General features: G+C 41.8%; 1 protein-coding gene and 1 long non-coding RNA gene across 4 annotated transcripts in view; both read left to right on the top strand.

The window, feature by feature from the left end:
* Positions 1–15,439, top strand: part of ROBO1 (roundabout guidance receptor 1) — a 1,375,987-nt gene that overhangs the window by 855,360 nt on the left and 505,188 nt on the right. The gene's annotated exons all lie outside the window — the stretch shown is intronic.
* On the top strand, positions 5,005–12,265 carry LOC149457873 (uncharacterized). The gene is made up of 2 exons (XR_016313540.1): positions 5,005–5,720; positions 12,073–12,265. It is a non-coding gene; the product is annotated as an uncharacterized LOC149457873 (long non-coding RNA).

The raw sequence follows: 15,439 nt of genomic DNA, 5'->3' as shown, positions 1-15,439 counted from the left end.
TGATCATGAAGAGTGGAAGCCTGTGGGAGTGAGGTATAAGGTAGGTATATCATTTCATTCAGAATCCCCCCATCATCCCCCAAAAATGAGCAGTTAACCCTTCTGCAGGGCCCACTGCAAGGTCCATAGTTTAGCGTATAGATGTTAATACAATTAAAGGAACTTTTTTTAAAATTTTCATTATTTTTATATTTTGAACTTATAATACCTGGGGACTGAGCCATTAAGACGCTGTGTGCGGTGCAAAAATGCAGCATATCCTTTTTTATGACATGCCGATTCAGTGAACTGAACCGAAGCAATAGGACATAAGGGAAAATGCCTTCTTGTCTGTGTGTTGAACAATACAGCTCAGAAGAGCTGGTGTGGAGGAACCCTGTTAAAGTCAAGTTTATTTATGTTTGTATTAATTTATTTGCGTATATACGGTCCTGCAAACTTTACTGAAATGTAAATCATAAACATCTATTGTTCCATTGCAGCAAAATAGCTAATTGATTTGCACATATACCTTGCAGCACTGGGGATTCTCAGTTCAAATCCTGACCACGACACCATCTGCATGGAGTCTGCATGTTCTCACCGTGCTTGTGTAGATTTCCTCTGGATATTCTAGTTTCCTCCCACATTCCTAAGACAGTTTGGAAGGTTAAGGCTAGACTCTGCCTCCTATCCCCCTCACCGAGTGCCTACCATAGCAAGCTACTTGTTCTGGGGGCACTCTTGCTGGCTCGCTCCCAAGCAGGCTCTGTGTGCCTATAAGACACACAGAGCACGGCTCGGCCCCACTACCACTGTGATTGACAGCAGCAGGAGCCGGGGGAGAGCCAAAGATCTTGTGCACAGTGCTGGATTGAGATAAGGTTCAAGGAGGGCACTCAGAAGGTTTTATTACCATAATGCAGAAAATATATTAAGGGAAAAAGCCTTCAGCCTTTAGAAACACTTTAACCCCTTCACGTCTAAGGGTAAAACAAATCTAAATGCCTAAGCACAATCTTACAACATTGACTTGTGTTAGTAAAACCGTACATATCATCACAACTACTTTGTACATCCAGGTGAATTATACTGCATTTTTTTCAGGACAAATTGGGCTTTCATTTGGTGGTAAATGGTAATGATATCTCCTAATTTTTGATATTATCAAAGGAAAACTGGCCCAAAATAATTTTAAAAAAATATTTTTTTTTAATTTTAGCTGTGTGTTTCTTGTTACTACCATAACCTACCACCAAAGAACAACCAAAAATACATTTTCTAGGTCTTGATGACCACAGTAATACCATATATGTGTATGTTATTTGTTGTTTGTACCCGTAGTACAGCCCAAAAACAATAGTGCGCATTTTGTTTTTTGTTTACCTAAAACACACTGACACTAACTGACACTGATACCAATTAAAAAAAAATTAAAAATCCTGACCTTTGACCCTGACCTTTTGATCTTGACCTTTGACCCCAACCTTGACCCAAACACTTACCCTGGCACTGAACTAGATCAAACCTTGATCTAGGTATTTTTTTTTATTTTTTGCTTTATTTTTTAATATTTATTCATGTATCTTTTTTTTTTTAACAAACTTTTTTTTCCCTCTATGCCAGGATTTAGAGAGATGCAATGTATCTCTCTCCTCCATTCATAGAGAGAAAAAAAAAAACAAGGGGCCAGGCTGTGAAGTGAATGATCACTGTGATAGCCAATCAGAGGCTATCACAGCGATCATGTAACCCGGAATCGGGAGTCCCAGGTCTCGATTGTTAGAACGGGACCCGGGGCTCTCAGTGACACCGCGGTATTTGTGCTCGGAGCACACTGTGCGGCATGCTTCCAGCAGAAAGATAGGTATGCAAATATGCGGCCTGTCTGAAAAAAGCCCGGTTCTGTGAGACCACATATTTGTGTTACGTCAGCGTCAAGGGGTTAAGCTAGCCATAGATGAGTCAGGTTTTCTTTTCTGTTCAATCAGTGGGTTGAATAACAAAAACTGACCCAATTACCCCATCCACACATTTGAGGTAAAAAGGGAATCCTCCCTGCTGTGTCTTTGTATTCTGACATTGGGGAAAGTTCCCCGCCATCAGAACACACTGATCAGTGCTGCAGTGAATAGCCTGCAGAGCTGATCAAGTGTCAATTTTTGATTGAACAAAAGTCAATCAGAAAATTGACTTCTGTTCAATCACAGTGGCCATACATGGATCAAAATAAGGCCAGTCCCTACTGAACTGGTCACATTTTGATCCATGTATAGCCAGCTTTAGAGAGGATGCAGCAGCTGTCAGTGGTGAGTGCTAGATTTGTACTCTGCACAAATCAATGGCTAGAGCCATTGCTCTTTACATGGGTTGGCATTTCTGTGGAGTTCTGACTGCACAAAAACTAGCTGCAGCTAATTGGCCAGTTTGTATGTGACCATAGCACAGAATGTTGCTGCAGCAAGCTCAACACCACTATCCCTCTATGTAGGCTTGGTTCAGATCTGTGTGGGTGGTGCCGCTGTGGGACCAGCACAAATGCCTGCAGCTGCACCACCCACACAGAAGAATGCGGGACCTGCAGGCGGGTGCCATTAATTCTAATGGCACACCACCCATACTGGAAATTGCATCCGTACTAGGAACCCTGGTTCCCGAGAGGGCTGCAATTTCCCAAGTAGTGCAGGATCTTCTTCCTTGCATGTCCTGGGGCACAGGAGTCCATTCAAATGAATGTACTCTTGTGCCCGCGCAAACTGTGGCCCGCATGGCCGCACATTTGTGAACCTGGCCTTTATGTAGCCTTAGAGCTTGTTCACACATACAGCTTTCCCTGCTGCCCCTCTGAAAAGTGATCCATGGTGGATCGCTTCTCAGCGAGAGTTCAACAGGTGCTGAAGAGGCGATATGTCCCTTCCTTCACTGCCTGATTTAACCTTCAAAATATTAATTCATTGTGCCACACAGTTGCACGGCAGCTCCATTAATGTGAATACAACATGGAATGGAATGTAGAGACTTGAGAGCTGCATGTTCTAATATAGGTGGTTGGTTGGGATAATAGGAAAAGGGGTTGATAGTAAAACCACAGTTCAAGCATCTGCTTTTACTGCCCCCTGGTTAGTCGAATGAATAAGCCCATGGTTGATTCCAGTAAGATGCGCAATACTACTTGAATAGTATGTGAAGCACTGCATAATATTGATGCATAAAATGATGTGCTGCATAACATGAACTTCACCCAAATGGGGAAACAAAAGGGGAAGTTCTAATTTTCTGCCTTCCCCCTCCTCTAACATTTTTGGAACCTTTTCTTTTTAGGTGGGTGGGTACCAGCTCCCACTTTTTTCACGGATCCAGGTGATTCAAGGGAAAGTTCACCCCCCCTTGCTAGTAGCCTCCTGGGACACATCACAGTAACAAAGGGCAGTGTGGCTCGCGCATGCACACTGGGAACTTAGTTGTGAAGCCGCAAAGCTTCATAGTTGGTTTCAATTAAAGCGGATTTCCAATTTTTAAATAAAAGCACCCCTGTGATTCTTAGTACTCCTACCTATTAATTTGTATATTGTCATAACTGTGTGTTCATACATTTTACATATAAATAAGTAATTTTCTACATGATCCCGGCAGGCAGCGGCTATCGAAGATATGAACATCTGAAGTCTGTTCCTGTGTATTTCCAGGATTTCATGCAGCTGGCCACCCAGCATGCACCACTTGCTCTCGTGCCTGCTTAGTAATGACACTGCCCAGTGCACTTTGTTGATTAAAGGTTGCCATAGCAATGGCAGCATCAATGGAAGTTCCTGTCCCATTGGTATGACAACCTGTCTCAAAAAACTGCGAGATTTCACTAATAGGTTTCCTGAAGACTCCTGGGATAGATGATTCCGATATCCCAGGGAGTCACCTAATGACAAAATCGCTTAAGTGGCGAGGACCAGAAGTGCCACCTACATATGATAAAAAATAATAAGAAATAATAGGAAATAAAGATAAAATATCCATATAGGACCATACTGCGGGTGAGCATTGTAATCTGAGGAACACGTCAAAATGGGTGGAACTCCACTTTAAGATGTTGACACCAGGGACCCAAAAGCAGTGAAGAACCTGCTTGGGTGAGGATGGTGCTGGATCCTTGGACAGATAAATATCCTTGCATTGTATTTGTACCTTCTGAAACTCCTCTTTAATAAATATATATATACATGTAATAAAGATAAATATAGTTGATATGGTAATGATAAATGTAGAAAATGTGTGAACAGATCATAAGTGAAAAACTCTGTGTCTGCTGTTTTCTGTTGGCATTGCACCTTTTTACAAGATTGTAGCCGTATTAGTGCACTTGCAACAGAAACAATTGAGTACTGACGTGCAGGGGCGGACTGACTATTCGAGCACCGAGGGCCCGGGGTCAGTAGGGGGCCCCATGAAATGCCGTTGGAACCATCTATAGGCTTTTTTGAGTGTGGGCAAGGACACAGGGTCTCCAGGATCCCCTATTGCCCAGGGGCCCCATGAGTTGTCAGTCCGCCCCTGCTGACGTGATACTTTTTTTATTTGCGCTAACATACAATTTTGAAGACAAGCTTTAGGGTTATGTCCCCTTTTTCAAGGTCCAGTCAGTACTACACAAAATTTTAGTAGAATGTTAAAAGAAATATTGAAAGGGGGAGAAAAAAACAGAGAAACACACACAAACGTACACTGCAATGGTTATAAAACTAGGATTAGACTTTTTACACCTTTTTACAAGAATCTGATAAAAGGTAACAAAAAACAAACGGTGTAAAATTGCAACATGTAATTGTAACAATGCATAATAATATATAGCAATGTATAATAAGGTATAACAATGCAGAATTCTTTGCAATCTTAAAAAAAACGATCAAGTGGTATAGAGGCTGCGCTAGTGCGAGCAGCAGATGGCAGCAACGATCCTGGATGGAGGAATGTCAGAGCCTGAAGGTTTCCATGTGTAACAAACAACAAAAGAGCAGAAGTGTAGGCGGCCCCTTTAAGCAGAGTTGCTGCTGCTGCATGCATCGCCTGTTTAGAATGAAATGGGGATCAACTCCGGTGTGAGCAGGAGACAGGAGGGAGAACCAGCAGCCTGCAAACTTCACAGCAACTCCCCATCCCAAGAAGAAGAGTAAAAGACCCGGAGAACTCAGGATCCCTGCCATTCATCCGTCCATCCATCCATTCATCCATCCATCACCAACAACTCCTGCCTTCAAGGATCCTCCAAAACTTCCATCTGTAGCAGAGCAGTGCAACTGCGATTGGAGATGGAGAGCGATGCCTGGAATAATATAGCCTAGGTGGTCTGCTAGAAGACATCCACTGGAGGAGTCGTCTTGTCTGGGCTGAGGATTATCTCGGGGGTTCAGGTCACATCAGCCCTGGAGTTTTCTTCTAAGGAGTCCTGGCTGGTGACAAGGAGAAGGTCTGCACTCTACCCCCAGGAGGATCAGGACCTGGACCTTCTGGAGACCACAAGTGATCTTCTGCTCCTCTACACCTTCTCGATTCTGGGATTTAAACCTGCTCGCGGGAAAAGTCGCTTATATTAAGCTCGGCTGGATTTACTTTGGGGTTTGCAAGAAGTTGTGTTGGATTTCCTGGGGATTGTATTCCATTATCTCGGGGTTGTCGGTGGCATGAGAGCACCATGATTGGGGAGTTTGTTCACTTTTCTCTGCTCTATGGAATTGTATGCATCGCTTCAGGTAAGGGGCCAGGGGGGTGTGTGTGTGCAAAGTCTTTCCAATTCTGCAGAGATCCCAACTGTTCTGTTTATGAAGGGATCGTCCTTCTTTTGGAAATACACATCTGTAAGCCTTTTTGCTACTTAATATGTCCACATTTTAGAATAAAACTCCTCTACCCCACTTTCCTACTCAAATGTCCCTCATTTAAGATCAAACCCCTCTAACCCAGTATCCTACATAAATGTCCCTCATTTAGGATCAAACCCATCTGTCCCTCTTTTCTACTTTATTATTCCTCTTTTATAATCAAACCCTTTATCCCTCTTTCCTACTCAGATGTCCCTTTTTTAGGGTTAAACCCCTTTTCTCTTTCCTACTCAGATGTTCCTGTTATAGGCTTTAACTTCTCTTTTGTATTCAGATGTACCTATTTGGGGTCAGATCCCTTTTTTCTACTCAGATGTCTCTCTTTTGGGATCAGATTCCTCTTTCCTATTCAGATGTCCCTTTTTGGGGGTCAGATTCCTCTTTCCTATTCAGATGTCCCTTTTTTGGGGTCAAATCCCTCTTTCCTACTCATATGTCCTTTTTTTGGGGCCAGATTCCTCTTTCCTACTCAGATGTTCCACTTTTGGGGTCAAATCCCTCTCTCCTACTCAGATGCTCTTCTGTTAGGGTTAGATCCCTCTTTCCTACTCAAATGTCACCCCTTTGGGGTCCAATCCCTCCTTCCTACTTAGATGTCCCTTTTTTGGGGTCACATCCCACTTTCCTACTCAGATGTCCCTCTTTTAGAATCAAACCCCTCTATCCGTCTTTCTTCCTCAGATGTCCCTATTTTAGATCCAATCCAAATAAATGACCTATTTAACTGCCAAAGGTGTTTATATTTTCACAAAAGTTTACAAACAACCTTTCAATCATGGCATCTGCTATTTGTAAATACTAATAGGAAGGAAAAGCAAGGGGGGGAAATACCACCAGTAGATTTAGCTGGTCATTTTGTATGACTAAAGTGTAGGTGAACTCTAGCAATACATTTCTCTTAATGCTTCCTTTTGGTCTGTTAACTATACCATTGAAAGTGTGTTATTAGATCTGTTAGACAAGAAAAAAAATAGCTGTTCATTCAGGCAGAAATCTTTTGAGTTGATAACTTCCTGTGCTCTCTGCCTCTGGACTGTTATCAGTTACCATTGTTCCTAGACATCTCCATGGACTACAAAACACCTCTTTATGTTATAGAGAAGACAGGGAGGTGTTATATAGCTGTACCACACTCCCTGTAATAATGTGACAATGCTGTTTATTATGATTGTCCCTGTAGAACAGGAATTGACTTAATGACAGGATTACCAGGTTAAAAGAAAGGAAGAAAGTGTGAAAAAAGAAGACTAATGCAGCCACCACATCTAAGGACTGGAAGCTGCAGTACTATCAACATTCGTTCTTGGGTTTTAATATGTTTTCATACTTCATGGTTTACATATGTGGTCTGCTACATGGTAATGGTGTGTCAGTAGCATACATTTTTTGGTCAAGAAGGTGTTCCTGTTCTCTACCTCTGAACGTTGGGATGCACAGTATGCAAGTTGTTAGGCTATATAAGTAATAATGAATTTCTAAGGGTTCTCAGATCTTATGAATAAAGATGTGTGTTTAGATATAACCCCTCTATGTGTGGTGTGTTTGGAAAGTTTAGTTCACCTCCTGGGGTAGAAACCATGGAATTAGGTAATTCAAACAGTTATTGACAGCTGACATCTAAAGCTGGCCCTACATGGCTCGAAAATCGGCTGGTTCAGTAGGGACTGGCTGAATTTCAAATCATCCTGGGCAGGTTGGTTGTACAGAAGTTGATCTCTCAACTGACTTGTGTACAACCAGCCAGTTGGAAAATTTGTGCTTGAAGTCTCCCTGCTGTCAGAATACAATAGTTACAAGGGGGGGATTTCCCTGTCAACCTTGAATGTGTTGATGGGAGAATCCATTCATTTTTGTTCGTTCAACCAACTGGTTGAACGAAAGAAAAAGAATCATATATAGCCAGCCTTAGAGTTCTGCAGTAGCTGGTGTGGCTGGAGGCTAGCTTAAGCCATTGCTGATTTTGTCTGTGAAAGTTCACATTTATTCAGGTCATGGTATATTTTGTGGTAGTTAGTCACATTTAACTGGACTCGCTTTGCAGAGTTGAAGATGTTTTGTAGCTTGTCCAAGCCACTACATAATTTCTTCAGAAATATCTTCAACATTACAGAACACGTTCAGTTGAATGCGACCCGCTTCTATTAGATAGTTTAAAAGTTCTAAAAAGTATACCTGTGACCTTGGAGGACCCATATTCAGGGATAAAACTAACGTTTGACTATAGGAAGTCAGCATTCGCTGACATACTACTTTTAGTGGTGAATTGATGCTAAACAACAGCAGTACAATTTTTAAACATCATCCTGTGTTTACATGACCAGGGGCGGACTGACAACTCATGGGGCCCCCAGGCAATAGGGGATCATGGGGTCCCTGTGTCCTTGCCCAAACTAAAAAAAACCTATAAAAAAGGTACTAGGGGCATCTCATGGGGCCCCTTACTGACCCGGGCCCTTGGGCAGTGCCCGAGTTTCCAAATGGTCAGTCCGCCCCTGTACGTGACAAAACCTTTTGAAGCCAAAAAGAGTAAAAGAGTGTGAAGAAACATTACTATTTCTTGACGTGACCAATAGTAAAATCACTCATTTACTGTGCACATGTTAGATCTCAGTTGGAAAATAGTGATTTACATGTTCCTCAATGCTTTGGAACTATTATACAGCTGTTTGTGCAACTGTGGTGTGTACTCCATGCCGTGAAAAATTAGGAACTGTACTACTTGTCTGGTTTGTCAATGTTAAATAAAGATTATATAAATAAGGGAAAAAACAGTTGTAGTGAGAGCAGTAATATGGAGGATACAATAGTCCACAGTTAGCTATGTGAACTACTGGTGGAAAATTGTCCTTGGAAATTATTTTAAAACTGCAATTGCTGTAGAGTTTTTGTGGTTTTGTTAAAGCAGGGTAGATTGAGGATGCGCATTCTGATTCCTTTAGTCCCTAAGATATCACTCCACTCTATAGTGAATTTAAGACATACCTGTACTTCTGGCAAATGCCACTACTGCATTTCCAACTACCAGCATGGCTGCCTGGATTGTGCATGGGCGACAGGTACACCTTAAATTCACACAAGATATAGGAGGTTATTCACCACCTTTATAAAGCATTCTGCCTTCACCAGTTAACTTGTTTTTGGATGTTCTGTATATCACATTCCTCGGGGCATTCATGTGGGTGTCATAATCCTGTAATCAGCCCTAATTACCTACTTAAGATTTTGGTCAGAGAGCTGCTAATGAAATCCCACTTCACTGCTGCTGTATTGTTGCATTGTTATGGGTCCATGTCTGCTAGGTAACAAGGTCTTGCCAAGAAGGCCTTCTCATGGGTAACCAGAACAATATAGGACTTATTCCGTAAAGCGGACAATGCAGATGTGCAAAGTGCTAAAACCAACTGCTACCATATCATATCTGGGAGTATTAAACTGAAATTTGGTTTGCGGCAATTTGAACACCCTTGTCTTATTGAATAAAATAGGAATCAGTAGACGGTTGGAAAGAGAAGCTGGTATGACTTTAGCTAAACTGAAATATTTCTGTCGTGAGGTCAAATGAGCTTTTCTCTTACAGATGTTAGAAATTAGTCTGATTATTTTAAACGATCGGGTTCAGTCATGTGAAGCTGTTGGCTCTTCTCCTAACCACGCAGAGCGACCATGATGGAGAACTTGAATCTCTTTGGAGCCTTGTGTAAAGCAAACTTGGCTTGACAAACCTGGATGCATCACACTGTCATCCCTGCAAGGAGAGAGTGTTGCAAGCAACACAATGTATGTCTGCAGTTTTTGAGGAAGGTTGTAATTAGAGCACATTAGAAAAGCCAACATGAAACTACCCTCCACCCCAAAACTCACAACTTCAGAATGAGAGAATACGGTCTGCAAAAACCCGTGGGAATCCTATGTAGAAGAAAAACAGAAAAGGCTAGGGTACACGCCAGATATATAATATTCCCTGGCTGAATAGTGTCTTACAATGTAAAATCCATATCTTGTTTCCTAAATGTTGGAAAAAGTTAGAGAGTTTGGCCTGTTATGACTTATGGAATTATTTAAGACCAGCACGTTTTGTACTTTAAAGTGGATTCAGAGGGATCCCCTTTTTCAAAAAGATTACAAAGGCATGAAAAATAACTGTGTTTATAGACTGGCATGGATGTCCGGCAGTTAAGTGTAGCAGGAATCATGCTTTGAGGTTTGAAGTGTATCTTGATACCAATCTCAGTTCAAGACTGAAGAAGTTACTTTACACCTGTGTCAGTCATTTCCTCTCCCTTCTCTTTATATGTTGCTTGTCCTTCTTTATCTATTAATTTTATTTGATGGTCTTCTGCCCCAGTCTGCTGGACATTTACCCCTTCAGCTCCCAGTGCCTAAGAACATTGTAGAACGACAGCACTGTGCAATGCATTAGCAACTTACAATGCATCACCTCCTCCTGTCTGATATCTGGTAGGCAGGGGAGTATAGGCAGATAGCATAAACATTGATGTAGGCAGTTATACAAGCAGTATTTTAGCTCTGGTTCACACCATGTGAATCACACAGGAACCACAACACATTCATGTGCAATTCAATTAATTTTGAATCTCTCCAATCGCTCTGCATCCACACCAAAGACCTGTCTGCAGCATTTTTGGGAACGCACTGCAACCAGATTGCATTGTCGTTTTGTACCATGCAATCCGGTGCAGGCAAACGCACTGCGTTTGCAATCCATTGGGGTGTTGTTAAGTTTGCACTGACACCCCCTGCGGATTGCAAGGATAGTGCGATTTTAATGTTGTGCGAGAACCGTGCGACTGTGGGGTTTCTCACACCACATTAGTGTGAGCCTAAGATTAAAGCTAGAGTGTGGCCAAAATGAGTTTTTGGGCATTTACACAATTAAAATAATTTAGGTCTAATGTTGTGTACCCCATCTCTGGCTGCTGCATCATTTGTTACATCTCTTGTTATGCAGCAGTATCTTGTGGTGCTAAATGAGCAGTTCTATCTGCCATACACTGATCACTGTGGATTGCTCACTCAACAGCTCCTCTATTCATTAATTACCATACATTCTTTGCAATGAAAGCAAGAATTTCTGTGATTGGAGAAGAGAATATTATGGCTCCCCTTCTCTAATTATGGTACAGCTCACCTTCTATTCACTGAAAATAATTAAAGGCTTTTTATGAATGGAGGAGTTTCTTACAAGAGACCTACAGTGATCAGGATACTGCAACTGGAACTACAAGTCTCAGCGTCAGACATTCAACAGCAACAGAAGACTGCTGCCTGAGTAAAAGTAAGCCATGCATCAAGCACAGTAGCAGTCAGAGCCTCACGTAATTACAACTACGTTAATTTAACTGTGAAAATAGCAAAAAAATATTTTGGACATGCTTCAGCTTTAAAACACATATCATTTTTAATTAATATATAATCAGATTTAATTTTTTTTAAGGCTTCCTGTACACTGAATTCTGTTGACACTTTTTTCTCCCACAGGAGTTTAGCAGCAGCAAAAACACTGTAAAAAGCTGCTTTTTCATGCACGTTTTTGCGCGTTCCCCTGATTGGCGTTAAACATTCTATTGGGCAATACAATGCAATAACGCAGAAACGTGCCTAAACTCTCCTAGCGTTAATGTATGTTTATGCGTGTTTAGGCGCTCTTGAGCATTTTTTAATCTGATGCATAAGTGATGTTTTTATTTCTGCCTCCAAACGCCACTGCCTCTAAATTCCTCTAAACTCCTGTGCATGGACACATAGGTTAACATGGAGGGGTGTTTAGAAGCAGAAAAAAAACAAATCTCAAACACCTGTAATAGCAGTGTTTTTGGACTCAAGTGTGCATGGGGTTAATGTTTCATCACTATGAAATATAGACACAAAAAAATATGAAATAAAATGAAAGTGCAAATCAGACCCAAAGCTGCCATGAGCTGTACTCTTCACGAACCGCAGCAAAAGAGGGTTACTGAGATCTCTTGTACTACAAATTGTACACAGATCCTCCTGTGTAGGCAGTATGCCCATGGCAATGCTAAGTGGTAAGAGCAAAGTTTAAAAAAAAAAAAAAACATAAAAAGAGGTTAAAAACGTACATTGGAAAAATAAAGAATGTGTGGTGAATAGGTTCTTGGTAGGAAATGTGAAATAGGTGAGCTTAGACTGTGTTTTATGTTTCTTTATGTCTCTAATTTCCAGTATTATTTGCCTTTTCTAGATGACTACCAACAATGGAAGAGCAGTTATAAACCCTAACGTTTTATTGGCCCATCTCTACACCTTTCAATTGTGTAGGTTAGGCTCACAGGCATTGAACAACCCTAAATTGTGACACAGAAGACTGAACTTTTGTCTCCTCCCTTTGGAATGTGCAATTACCTAACCTGGAAGAAATAAATAACTTTTTCCTACTTTAGTACTCTGGCTAATTTATTGTAGTAGATTAGCCTTAGAAGATTTGAATCACTCTCTGTGTTAAAAGTTTATTTGCATGTTTGAAGACAATTGTCAGGATGATGTATGAAGGAAGGGAAGATTAGAGAAGAGATAAAGGATTTAAGAGCCATTAGGTAGTGTTTGAGTTTAGGGAACTAGCTGCTGAATGTTATCAGGAGTTCTAAGTTTATGCAGCTAGGGTTGTGTGACTACCCCACCCTGTTAGTTTTAGGCAGGCACTGGTGAGTAGAATCAGCCATTGGTTTCTTGTATCTTGGAGATCCTGAAGAACAGAGTTCCCTGAAGTCATTTGTGGTCTTACTTAAACCCTCAAGTAAAGTTACGCTGGTGTACAAGGACACTGTCAGGAGGTAAAAGCAGACAATTGAGGCATATGCTTCACTCGCCTCAGCCACCTGTCAAAATCAGGCAATGACCATCGGACACTACAAAACAACAAAAAGAGGGTGCACCAGCCTTGCACATTATCCTAATATAATGGTTTTTTTAATGAATACAAGTAATATTCTCACAAACAGATTGAGTCAACAGGTATATCAATAAAAAAGAAGCAAAAGTTGCCATATCAACAACTCTTGACCTATAATGCTGGGAGGGGCCTAGACGTCCAATATGACTAACGCATTTCAAGAGGCAACCCCTCTTTCCCAGAGCCAAGAGTTGAGGTGTCCAAGACCTGTCTTATAGAATATGCTACTGCACAATGGCCATCAGACAGCCCCATAAACATTTACATGGCTGTGAAGCTGTAAACTAAAAAGGACGGGGGGGGGCATGTCATATTTGGTAGACGATATCTCCTGTTACCATGCCCCATAGGCTCAGTTCACACTTGTGCAATGCAGGAACACATGCATTTTGTTGCACAATAAATTGCACATCTTTTTTGTGAAGGCACGCTGCAATGTCATTCATTTTTAACTGCAACTCAATGCTGAAGTGTATGAGAAATTGCACACCAAAATGTACCATGAGTTTTGGTGCACACGTTTGAAAAAAAGAGGTGCCCGCACTACATTTGTTCCATGTAGAATTTAATGACTAGGCTGTCATAAGCAATTTTAAGTACATTGTGGACTTTGATGTACCTTATTGTTGATGTTGTATGTGAGTATACATCTGTCTTTTAACAGAAATAAAACTATCACAAAGGTAATGTGCTAGGTTAGCGTGCCTTCTGTTCCTTGATTTTGTAATATTTTTGGGGGGTTTCCCCAGCCCATAGGAGGCAGCAAAAGCCGGTGCAATTATCTGAAGATTTTTTATTGACTTAAGCCAGTGTTCTTCTCTTGAGGGCAGCTAATTGGTCTTGTTTGTCTGCCACACCTGAATGCATGAAAATGAAGGTGCACTAGTGTACCTGCTCAGATGGGAACTGAACCATAGAGGTGAATGGGGCCCGCACTGCAACCACATCTAATGGACTTCAGTGTAAAACCCCTCTTCAAACAGGCATGCAGGAGGCAGCATATTCCCTCTCGATCATCTGCTAACCACTGGCCAGCTGCTGCTGACAATGGTCATCAGCTGGACCCATGTGAAAGGCCTGAAGGTGTTACTTCCTTGCAGCTAAATTCTTTAATCTCCATGTTCTATGGCTGCAGCCTGTAGTTGCTTGTATGTATACTGTATGTGCTTGTGGTACCCTGCTTACCCACCCTGTGCTATGGATTATTTCACTTCAAGTTTTTTTTTTATCAGTGACCTCTAGTGCTTTCAGTGTACACTTTATACCATATTGTTCTTACATGAAAATCACATACAAAATAGCTAACAGATGTAAGATAGCTTTGAAAATATTTGAACAATCCCATCTTTATTTTAGGTACACCAACACTTAGTTGGTATGTGTTTGGACGCTGGAACATGTGCTGCTTAGCAAATCGCATTAGACATATTTGTGCTAGCCTGGTTTTGCACTTCTCTGCAATTGAGAATTTAGGTTGTTCACTCTTGTTTGCGGATCTAACGATTCTATGGTGAACGTGCATATGCTTTATTAAACAGGGTCCTATAAACCATGTGATATCATTGGCTGTGACAGGCAACTTTCCAATTATTTGTTTTATTAGGGTGTTATTGAAGGCTTTTTTTGCCCCTGCCTCTCTCCAGGATGATGTAAGGCAAGAACTGTAGTGGTACTGTCAGGTGGAGGTACCTAAGTTTGACAGCACCAGTATCTCACTGTCAGGAACTGGAACCCATAGCGCAATCTACCACCCTGTACTCCATTACCCCTCTGTACCAGTGTCTCAGTGCTGGATACTGGAACCCATAGAGCAATCTACCACCCTGTACTCCATTACCCCTCTGTACCAGTGTCTCAGTGCCGGATACTGGAACCCAGAAAGCAATCTACCACCCTGCACTCCATTACCACTCTGCGCCATTATTTCAGTGCCAGGTACTGGAATCCATAGAGCAATCTACCACCCTGTACTCCATTACCCCTCTATACCAGTGTCTCAGTGCCGGACACTGGAACCCAGAAAGCAATCTACCACCCTGTACACCATTACCCCTCTGTACCAGTGTCTCATTGCCGGATACTGAAACACAGAAAGCAATCCACCACCCTGCACTCCATTACCACTCTGCGCCAGTATCTCAGTGCCATATACTGGAACCCAGAGAGCAATCTACCACCCTGTACTCCATTACCACTATGAGCTAGTATCTCAGTGATGGGTACTAGAACCCAAAGAGCAGCCTACCACTCTGCGCCAGTATCTCATTGCCAGGTACTGGAACCCAGAGAGCAATCTACCACCCTGTACTCCATTACGACTCTGTGCCAGAATCCCAATGCCAGGTACTGCAACCCAGGGAGCAATCTACCACCCTGTACTCCATTACCACTCTGCAAAGTCCAAGTGTCCTGGGTTCTGTGGGACAGCCTGCAGGTAACTACTTGGTAACTATGCAAGAACCAAGAGGTGGCTGTACTCAGTACCAGCACAATGAAGGCCTGGTTTATGAATATTAAATACAGAATGAACTTTCCTCAAAGAGACTGATAGTCCACTTTGCTAGACTTTAATACTCATCAAACTGTGGTTCATCATTGCAGAATTCCTGCCTGTCTAAGCATTGGCATTGACTGGGGGGCTGTGTGGGAGTATGACTCA

The sequence above is a fragment of the Staurois parvus genome, unplaced genomic scaffold (genome assembly GCF_062004578.1).
Source record: "Staurois parvus isolate SC_StPar_1 unplaced genomic scaffold, SC_StPar_1.0 ptg000299l, whole genome shotgun sequence".
In the NCBI taxonomy this organism is placed as follows: domain Eukaryota; kingdom Metazoa; phylum Chordata; class Amphibia; order Anura; family Ranidae; genus Staurois; species Staurois parvus.
The sequence above is the reverse complement of the archived record's forward strand: the minus strand, read 5'-3'. Positions and strand labels throughout refer to the sequence as shown.